Raw genomic sequence first — 11311 nt, 5'->3', positions numbered from 1 at the left:
GCTCCTGGAGAGGTAGTTTTTAAAGTATCGGAGTCATCTGACCCATCGCCAGATGGTTATTTGCATAATTTATTCTCGTTTCTGGACGCTGATTGGTCACACCTTCGCTGACGATACAACCAACTCTCCCCAAAGTTTGAATGAAAGCGCCGCAACCCACCGCGTGGACGCCAAAACGCGCGGACTCTCTGCTCCTTCTCTGGCCGGCTTTCAGAGTGCTGAGACTCCAGCTATCCGGCATCGCGCTAGGGTCCTCCCGCGGACCGCAAAATCCTCCACTCTCCCCTTGTGCTCCAGCGGGGACATCTGGAAACCATGGGCAGGCTGAGGAGGCTATCTCTGGAGAAGGAAGTTCATCCTCTCCAAGGTGCAACGCTGCCCCCGGGCCAGGAATAGTCCCTCCCTGTCCCGGACCCAGGGTCCGGATGGAGCAGAGCCACCTGCTCATCTTGATCCTTATGTTCTACTTGCGCTCAGCAAGGGCTGCTACAGGTGCAAACTGCGCGATCGGACAATAGCCCGCAGTGCTGAGGGCGCTTCAGGGTCACTTAAACCTTACTCAGAGACCTGGTTCCACCACTAGCTGCAAAACTCCAAGTTCTCCCAGGTCACACACACACACACACACACACACACACACACACACACACACCCGCACACACCTGCAACACACTGACGATTGCAGTTCCTGCCACTTGCGGGGTTTGGGAGAAATAAGAGCTCACGTAGCTTAGCCCAGCGCCCGGCTCTCGGGTGGGCGATCTCCTGCTCTGGGCGGAGAGCTGGAGGGATACAGGGATTTGTGGCCCGCTCTCCGCGCACGCGCTGTAACCACCCGGTGAGTGGAATTTGGCACCTTCTTGCTCTTTTTCTCCATCGCGTCCCGGTTTCTCTCCTTTTCTCTTTTGACCCGAGTCCCAAAACTGAGAGGCGAGCGCCATAGACGGTGGCACTGAGTCTGAGCCGGGCGTGGGACAGTGAGGGCTGAGCCAGGACCGCGGCGGAGCCCTGCGCCTCGCTGCGGAGCGCACGGGCTAGCTGGGACCCGCAGCTCCTGGCTGCGCCCCGCCGTCCGCCTCCTGCCAGCCGGGAGAGCAGCCTCGGCCAGGCGGCACCCTTGATCGTGAGTAACCCCGGGGTTGCCAGGAACCTGTCTGCCCCTGGCAAGGGAGAACCTGCACCGCAGCTCTGTGCCCCTTCCTCCCTCGTGTCCGCTCTGCAGCTTGAGAGGCAGGTATGAGGAAATTGGTCCCGAGCGAGCTGGTCTTGTTCTGACCTACCCTACCCTAGTCATTCTGTTACCCCAACTGCCCTACCCTGCGCTTTGTCCCTCCGTGGGCTATCATTCATTAACAGGCGGCAAGCTGGTTTTTCTTTTTTTAAATGAAACTCAATGTTTTGTACGGGGTGGGTAATGTTGCCCCTATATATGTTACTCCCAACACCTTCCCGCTCTTCCTCTCCATTGGCAAAGTATACAGACATAGGGCAGGTGTTATCTCCATTTTACAGATGAGAAAACAGTCGTAGGGACTGGGTGTACGTTTAAGGAAGTCCAACTCCAACAGGGTCTTTCTAGTCTGTTCTAAATTTGATTTGGCCTATTGATCCCTAAATAGGAGCACTTTGCAACTTTGTCTCCATTTCTTTAGTGACTGAGAGGGTAAAAAAACCTTGTGATCAAAAACCCTCCTTCCTTATCCCTGAGTGGTGGAGCCCAGCTACTCAGGAAGCTGTGGCAGAAAGATGACTTGAATAAGCTCTAGGCAGCCTGGGGAATAAAGCAACCAAGACAGCACCTTGAAAGCAAACAAACAAACAAACAAACATAAAACTCTTCTTGTTCTGATTTGTTCCCAACCACTGTCCCGAGAACATTAAGTGAACAATATGGATAATATGTCTTGGACACCTTTGTCACAGGTGCAATACCCTAGGGCAGACAAATATTTCTGCAAAGTTGATTGTCCTGCCTGGAACAACAACAAGGTTCAACAAAATCAATATCCATTTTTAACTTCCAAGGCTACAAAGCCATTCACGTTTCACTGCTGGTTGGTTAGAGTGCCCTCCTGTGTCTCCATATTAAAATATCATATAAGAAATTTCAAAGGCCATAATGAAATTATAATCACAGCATTAGAGTACAGAACATCAACCATTATTCTTCACACTTTCCAGAAGAACCGCAAAGAGATTTGAGGAGTGTCCTGTGTGGAGCAATGTCCCCTCGAGGAGCCTCCGTATGAAAACTTCCACTGTGTCCCAATCAAAATTGAAGGTGTCAGGCCACCATGGTAAAGATCTCTCATCATTCTCTTTTGTCAGTCTAACATCTAAAGACCTTACCTATGTTAGCAGAGTCAATACCCCTCATAGGATAAGAGCCCACTTCTTACTACAGAAGCTAAAAAGTGAGCACTTGCCTCCCCAGACTGCCTTGGAGCTAGACTTCCCAATTTAAACTCAGTCGACAGACTTGACTGGGAGCTAGTGAGGCTTCCACTAGTGAATGCCCACTCCACTCTATCAGTGGATAGTCAGCATTGCTTCTCAGGGGCAGCAGTGGAATGTCCACCAGACTAGTCTTCAGAGAAATGTGGGACATTGCTGTCTCCCTCAGTGTACCCTCCAAGCTTGGTTCATCTGTCCTGCAGTGATTCCAGTCTTTAGCCAATATCATCTTTTTTTGTGGGGGGGGGCGGTTCCTCCAGTACTGGGAACTGAACTCACGACCTTGCGCTTGCCAGGCAGGCGCTTTGCCGCTGAGCTAAATCCCCAGCCCCAGCCAATATCATCTTAATGAGTTCCTCTTTAGCATAAATCATCCAGACATTACTTGTATTGCTTATAGCTAAGAGGATGACTTTCTTATCAGGTGTGTATTGAATAGCAACTAGGGAGAAACACTGGGCTGAGTGTTTCAAGGAATGCTCTGGAGATCATCCTGGCTCTCCAGATACAATGTAAAAAGTTAAAAATGCCAAAAGGCTGGCGTGTAAAAGTTCCCAGAGATCCAGACCCATGTTGTTCAATAGAAATAATACAAGCCACATATTGTGGCCGGCTCTGGCTGCCATGATAAAATATCATAGACTGGGTGCCTTAAACAACAAGAATTTATTTTCTCATTGTTTTGGAGGCTACAAGTCCAAGGTCAGGGTATGAGCATAGCTGGATTCTAGTAAAGGGCTTCTTCCTGGCTTCTATGTGGCTGACTTCTCATGGTGACTTACATGGCGGAGAGTGAGAAAGAACTGGTTTCTCTCCCAATAAACGCATTAATCCCATTGTGGGCCCCACCCTCATGACCTCATCTAAACCTGACTACTTTCCAAAGGCTCCACCCCCTAAAATCATCACAGTGGAAACCAAGGCTTTAACATATGCATTTGGGGAGACACAGCTGAGTCCATAGAACCACATATGTAATTTTACATTTTGTCTTAGCAGCATTATAAGATAAAAAGAAACACATGAAATTAATTCTAATAATTCATTAAAACCAATAGATTCAAAATATAATTTCAACATTTCACCATTATAAAAGCTATTAATGAAATCCAGTATGTATTTTACACTTGTCAGCACATGTCAGTCTGAGTAGTCACATTTCAAACGCTCAGAAGCCCATGTAGTCAATGGCCACCATATTGGACAACATAGATCTAGAGTATTAAAAATAAAATCAGGTAGAAGACATGGTGGTGGACACTTGTAATCCCAGTACTTAGGAAACTGAGGCAGAAGGATCACAAGTTCAAGGTCAGCCTGGGCTACACAGCAAGACACTGTCTCAAAAAAAAGAAAAACAATCTGAGAAATCATTTAGCAAACCATCTCAATTAACAGATAATTAGATGAAGATCCAGCCAGATTAAATGACTTTCTCAAGTTCACACAGGTAGTGAAAAGGCAGAGACACAAATTCAGGTTTCTGATTCCAAGATGAGGTCTTTTCCCCTGGTCCCTCCCTGTGTAAAGACAGAAAAGGCTAATGGACAGTTGAAGGATCAGGCTTCATAGAAGACCTGGAATAAAGTTGCATTGTCTTAATTACTCTCTCATTGCTGGAACAAAATACTAGACACCCACAAGTAAAAGGAAGAGAGATTTATTTTGGCTCACAGTTTGTAGAGGTTTTAGGCCATATTTGGCTGGTTCCAAGGCAGGAGAGCCTAGCAGAGAGGCATGGCAGAAGAGAAACAGCTCATGGCAGGTCAGGCAGGATGCAGAGAGAGGGATCAAGGGAAGCTAGATGGAGACAGACCCTGCCAGGCCACACCTCCTGTGGCCTACCTCCTCCAACCAGGCTTAACTGCCCAAATCACATTTAGCAATAAATGGATAAGACTTATCCACTGATTAGTGCCATACCACCAAGATCCAATCACCCACCCAAACCCATACCTTTGAGCACCTGAGGTCTTGGGGTACATCTAGATATAAACTATAGCAACCATTCATTCAAAAAGAGAGAGAGCAGAGAAGGAAAACTAGCACAAACATGATCCCATCAAATATTAAAAACGTCATATTTCTAACATTGTGCTAAATACTATGGGAAACTCAAGAAAAAAGGAAAACTATAACTGAATGCACACCTTATTAAAAATTCTAAGACAAAAAAAAATGCGTAAGAAAATCAAACTGATAGCAAAGATTATTGAGTGAAGGTAAGGCTTACATAAATCTTAATAAGTGAAAAGGCCATATGTCATAATTCTTGCCAGACAGTGGGATCTTCCTGGGTTATACACTACCTGCAAAGTTTGGGAAGGAACTGCCAAAGCTTCATTAAGACAGCAGCCTCTCTCTGCTGATTTGTCTGTTAGTTCCGAGTACCAAGTTGCCTGTCTCTTTCAGCCATAGATTAAAAGGCCAGAGGCTTCCAACTACTCCTGCTTCTATCAGCAATAATCTTGAAAACATTAGTGGCATTTCCCACTGTGTGCACTAAGATGTCAATAGGTGTGATGTGGAATGAATGTAGGAATATCAAGGTAAGCAAGCCAAGACTGGCTTTTTCCCTGCAGAACTTCTTGGGCCTTTAACACGCTTTAACCTGTTGGTGGTTTCAGCTTCAGGATCAAGATCATTAATATGGTCTATAACCCCCTGTATGGACAGCCAGGAGGTGTGGGAACTCCTCATATGACACCTCAACTCTTCTTTCCCTGCTTCCTGCCAGATGCAGCTACCTCAAGCTGTCTGTGACTTTTGTGCACTGGACATGTGGCTAGACTAAAGTGAAATGTTTTGTAAGTGTAAAAGACACACTAGATTTTGAAGACTTAGAACAAATATATATATAGTATCACCAAAAAAATCTTTATATTGATTACATGTTGAAATTATGTCTCATGTATTTTGAGTTATGGAAATATATTATTAAAATTATTTTCATATGTTCCTTTTTATTTCTTATAATGTGGTTAGTAGAGAGTGTTTAATTATATATGCAGCAAACTCTGCTAAAAGACTGCTAGATTTACTAAGCAAATTCAGTATCATAGCTGGATACAAAGTCAACACTCAAAAATCAATAGCATTCCTATGCACAAATAAAAAACTCACTGAAAGAGAAATTAGGGAAACTTTTCAAAATACCATCCCCAAAAGTGAAATACCTAGGAATAATCTAACAAAGGATGTAAAATACCTCTACACTGAAAACTGCACTACTCAGAAAAAAGAGATTGAAGCAGATATCAGAAAATGGAAAGATATCCCTTGCTCTTGGGTAGGAAAAGCCTGAAAATGGCCATACTTCCAAAACTGTTATACAGATTTAATACAGATTTAATTACCAATCAAAATTCTAACATCATCTCTCACAGAATGCTATTGATTTTTGAGTGTTGACTTTGTATCGAGCTATGATATAATGGAGTATTACTCAACCACAGAGGATAAACTTGAGGCATTCATATGTAAATAATGCATTTTGAGGTCATTGTCTTAAGTGAAATACATTGGAGATCACGTTTTAATATTGCATTGCTTCTCTGGTGTGAGAAACTAAAAATGTAAATGAGGATCAAAATGTATAATAGATATTATGAAATAGAAAATATTCAAATGGGGAGGGGAACAAGGGAAAGGGGAGGGAGAAAGAAAAGATGGGAAAAGTAAAAAAAAAAGAGAGAAAAGAATGAAAACATGGAAATAAAGCTTTTGTAAATGGGGAGGCATGGAGGGATGAAAGAGAAGGTAAGGGAATGGGGAAAAATACAAGTTATATCATGTACAGGTATAAATTCTCTATTATGAATGTGGTCCTTATGTATATCTAAAATGTACCAATAAAATCTGATTGGAAAGAAAAAGTTCTCCAAATTGGAAAAGAAGAAGAAAATTTATCCTTGTTATCTGCACTTACTAAACCTGTAAAAAAAATTTTTAAATAAAATAAAATTAGATTTTAATCTACTTTCAGAGATGATTGTGTCAATGTTAAACATCAAATCACATACAGTATTAGCCCAAAAGCTTAAATAAGAATCAAATTTGTAGTTTTTAGATTGGATATTTTAACCTTAAAATTATATTTCTATACATACACATATGATATGCTGCATATTAAATTATCATTTCAGGTAACTTAAATATACATAGTAAACATTCAGCCAAACATTCTTTGAAAGACTTAGATAATGATGTCTCCCTAGGCATGGTGACGCATGCCTGTAATCCCAGCATTCAGGAAGTAGAAGCAGGAGGATCACCATGTGTTTGAGACCAGCCGGGGCTACATAGTGAGTTCAAGGCCAGCCTGAACTGCATAGTGAGACACTGTCTCAAAAAAACACAAACAATTAAACAATATCTAGACATAAAAACAATGTCTAGACATGGTACTAAGCTCATGAAATTTAAAAATCCAAGTAAAATCTGTAATATTAAAAAAGGAAAAATTTTAACTCATTGAATTGTGCAGATACAAAAGTGCTTAGCATGACAAAATTACCAAAATAAAAATATTTTAAAGGTTATTTGGTTCTATCAATATTAACTATTCTGTACTTTTGGGTGATTTAACATTTTTATTCTAAATGTATATAAAGTCTTCTCTTTTAGTAAGTTAAAAAGGCACACAAAAATAGTTCAAACTATAACCTAATTTTTCATCCTGGTTAGCTCATCACAACTCAGCAAAAGAAATGTTTAAACACTCAACTCTATTAAAGTATAATATTTGACTAGATCCCATCATTTCACCCACTGTTTGCTATACCAGATTCTAAAACAGTGTGCGACAGACTGGGTAAGTGCAATGCTCTGACAGCGATCGTCAATACAGTGAATGTGGAATTCATGCTTGCAGGGTAACTGGCTGAGCTTGTTTCCAGTTACACAGTCATTGATACAAACACTGAAAATTCCACTGAGTTCCCTGCCAGTACCACTAAGCTTGTAGTTCTGGATGGAACGACTGCCAATCTGCTCTTCAACCTCGTATTTGATCATCATCACTTTCATTTAATAAAAAGAAGTGAGCAAGGCGAAGAATAGGTAGTGTTCCAGTTTCTACAAAATTGAATTTCACAACCGCCTACTACTCCTACTGTCACCGTTTCTGGTGTGAGGCTGGGAGGGCTCGTTTCCACCTGACATTTCAGTGCTGTCCTCTTGGGCTCGCCTGTGTTGAGTGTAACTTTTACTGTGTTGGCTGCTGCCATCAACAGTACCTAAATTACTCAATTCTGGCAAATGCTGACCATTTCTCTGAATCTCTGACTCTGACTCAGGCTCTGCTGGAGAACTCAGTCCTCCAAACCCAGTCATGATCTGCTTAAAATTGACCAAAGAACCACTGAGAATGGCTCAACAAGCTCCTTCTCAGAAACCCTCCAGAGACGAAATGCTATTGTACTAACATAGGCTTGAATGCCTGACCACTTCAACTATTGAAGGTAGACCCCAATCTTATTGGCTCTAACATTTGGTTTATTCTCACTGTAACATTGATTCTAGCCCCATTTCCCCAAATATGTGCTGCTTCAAATCTCTTCCCCTCCCTTTGCCTGAGTTCACTACCGTGTGATTGACTTTTTAACTACTAAAGTTACTGGGTGAAGCTCTGGTTCTAGGAACACCAGCTGGTCTCCCATTCCATTTCTTAACCTTCCCAGTGATGAGAAGTATGCATCAACTGAATTCTACCTCCTTGAACCAAGTCGAGTCCTTGGAATTTTGGGATTACGACGACTGAAATTCACTGAGGTTTGGCTTCTTGTTCTCCTAGTCACAGGCTTAGTTGATATTTGTTGCCCATTTCTACTATACTGTCTGTTCTGGAAGTGAAATGCCCGTATCATCTTCATGAATTTTATATCCTCTATTCTCATGATTTATGTGGATTTCTGGACTAAACCAAAACTCTCCACCGTCTGGATTTCCTTGACTCACAGCTCTCCAAGTTTGATTCCCATTTGTCCACTTCCAGCCGCGTTGTCAATAAAATGAGAGGTATTCAGCCATTCTAGCCAAGAATCTTCAGTTGAAATTTCTCTAGGGACTTCTGAGTCTCTGCTAGTTGTCCCATTTCTCAAGTCAGGCTGAGATGCTAGCTGCTCTTTCACTCCATCTAACCACGGTTGTGGTTCTTCTGCTGTTATTTTCCAGGGGTGCCTATAAGATTGTAGTCTCTCATTAGCCAATAATCTCCATCACTGAGTTCATTAATAAGCTGATAGTAGGCTCCTTCTCTAAGGAGGTGCTCTTGCTTCCCTCTTCTCCCATTTTCATGGTGATTATGGTCTTGAGGTTTCTTCACCAGCACTACCTGACCTAGATCTAGACTGACTCATATTGAGGCTCCTGGCTTCCTTAGTTTCCTGTCAATGCACTTTTAGCATATGGAACTGTACCCATCCTTCAGTTGTTTGTGCCCTCTTTTGAGAACTGCCGTCTCACTGGGAGGCAGGCAGCTGCTCAGTCCCCAGAGAATCTTGGGTAAGCAGCTGTCCTCTCCAGTACCAGGGCAGTAGCTGGGAGGCAGAAGGTGCTGCCATCTCCAGAGGCTGCTTTACCCTCTACTCATCCACTTAGGAGAAAAGTCATTTAATATTTCTTGACCAATTCCATAAATGAAGTATGTTGTAGATCTCCAGAAAGGGAAGCAGATATTCAGCCTCTGCTAAATAGACTGGACCACACAGCCCTTACTTCACCAAGAGTTTAATGAGGAATTAGAATTCTCCAGAAGGCTAGATGTGGTGGTGCACACCTGTAATCCCAGCACTCAGAAGGCTGAGGCAGGAGGATCACCATGAGTTTGAAAACAGCCTGGGCTACAAGGTGAGTTCAAGGCCAACCTGAACTGCATAGTGAAATGCTGCCTCAAAAAGTCTAAAAAAGAAAAAAGAATTCTCTAGGAACACCACTTAAGAAGTATTGGGTTAGGGACTACAGAGGAAGTTAACTGACTCTAACTTAAAATCTGTTTCCAATATGACCTCAGCTGAAAGTAGTGCTAGGTAGTTTTGCTTTGGTTTTTTTTCTATTCCATATTGCTCCTACTTTGCAGATGAACTCCAACTCCTTGAATTCATCCCCTCAAAAAATGTATAAAGGCAGCTGAGTAAAGATATTTCAGAACAACTGCATTCATGCCATTTGTGCATGGGTGCATGTTCTTCTCCTCCATGTATAGAGGCAATTGAAAAATTCTGTTTAAAGAGGGCTTGGACTAGTCTGAAGGCATTTGCCAGAAACTAACCAGGCTGGGCTCATTTTCCAGGGAATAGGCAGTACATGGTTAGAGGTCATGTTATAGGTCCACTGAGAACATGAGACTTGGGCAACAGTTGTCAAGTTTCACTCACATCTACCCTCTCACCCACAAAACACAAAATCAGAGCAGTTCAGTTGCAAGTGTTATTTTAACTTTCTAGATTAATAATTTTCTCCAACTAACCACACTCACACATGAACACTGAAGGAACACTGCTGGCATCACCAAGAGCTTCAAGATCCTGCACAGACCTAGTACTAGTCGCCTCCCAAGGAGAGGAGTGCAGCCAGCAGTGTTCTGAGATCACCAAAGTAAGCCCATTTTTAAGTGTTCTGGGAACTTTGAAAGCTCTGAGAAGAAAAAACATTAAACTTATGGACCTAAGCAGATATAGAATATCTAAGTAGGTAGATAACCACAAGAAAAGATTTATAAGATAACCATCTATCCTACCCACCTTATATAGGAGGTAGAGCATGACAAACCTAGCTGGAGAAGTGGGTGGGACCTGTCAATTCCAAGAGCCTAGGCCCAGGCCACATGATTCTCATGTAGAACCCTGTGTAGAGCTTCCCAAGGTTCCAACCAGTTTTGAACCGTATATGAGGATGCAGATGCCAGGAAGAGCCCAGGAGCCCTCTATAGTGAGTCCTCACCGTAGCCCACCTTGTGTCTCCTAGACGCAGGATGCGCTTTTATTTTTGCTTTTACCCTTTCTTTTGTTCTTCTCTTTCCCCTTGACCCCTCACCTTTAGAATAAACCTTTGGCACCATTTTTGGCTATGCTTTTATCAAACCTCACCCATCCCCATACCCTGGATTCCATCTCCTCGCACTTACACAAGGACATCCCACCTACTGTTTGTCCCTCTCTATTCAGTCCTTTCCACCAGCATACAAACAATGAACTCCAACTTTGCAGATGAGTTTTAATTTTAAGTTTTAATTTTTTCATTAAAATTTTTTTCATTAAAAAATAACTATCCATTCCACTCCCATTCCAGACTCATCTTATTCTTCTGTTGCTCTTACAGGAAAATTCCTTTAAGAGTCACCTTTGCTTTCTGATTCCAAATCCCCGCTGAGCTCCCACCAAGCATGGCCCCACCACCCCACCACAGCTGCTCACAGCAAGGTCATCAGTAGCCTCCTCACAGGTAGCTCAAGGTTCGGCCCTCACCTCACTCCATCGTGGACACCCCTCTCCTCCAACACTTCTGGTTTTCTTCCTTCTCAGGCTCCTCTGGATTAGTTTATGGACTTCTTTTTTGTTTACCTAAAATCATTCCTTTGATAATTTAATCTCATGTTGTGAAAGCCATCTGTATCCTTCTCCGATGCATATCTCCAGCCTGAACCCCTCCCTGGACTTCTGACTTATTTATCACTTCAGTTACCTGAAAGGCATCTCAAACATACTGTATCTAAAACTGAATCCCCAAATGTTCCCTATAACTACTCCTGGCTCAGTCTTCCCAATACAGTCACTGACAATCTAATCCTTCCAGTCATTCTGGCCAACAACAGGAGTCAGAGTTGATTTCTCCCAGTTTTTTCTTATCCCATATCCAA

The 11311-nt window shown here is 42.6% G+C and overlaps 1 pseudogene; it reads right to left on the bottom strand.

Annotated features, from left to right (window-relative positions):
- Window positions 1–7217: 7217 nt before the first annotated feature.
- Window positions 7218–8813, bottom strand: LOC102029029 (annotated as a pseudogene).
- Window positions 8814–11311: the final 2498 nt, after the last annotated feature.

Source organism: Chinchilla lanigera, unplaced genomic scaffold (assembly GCF_000276665.1).
Source record: "Chinchilla lanigera isolate Chin_1 unplaced genomic scaffold, ChiLan1.0 scaffold00001, whole genome shotgun sequence".
Lineage (NCBI taxonomy): Eukaryota > Metazoa > Chordata > Mammalia > Rodentia > Chinchillidae > Chinchilla > Chinchilla lanigera.
Note: the sequence above shows the minus strand (reverse complement) of the source record. Positions and strands in the feature narration are given on the sequence as shown.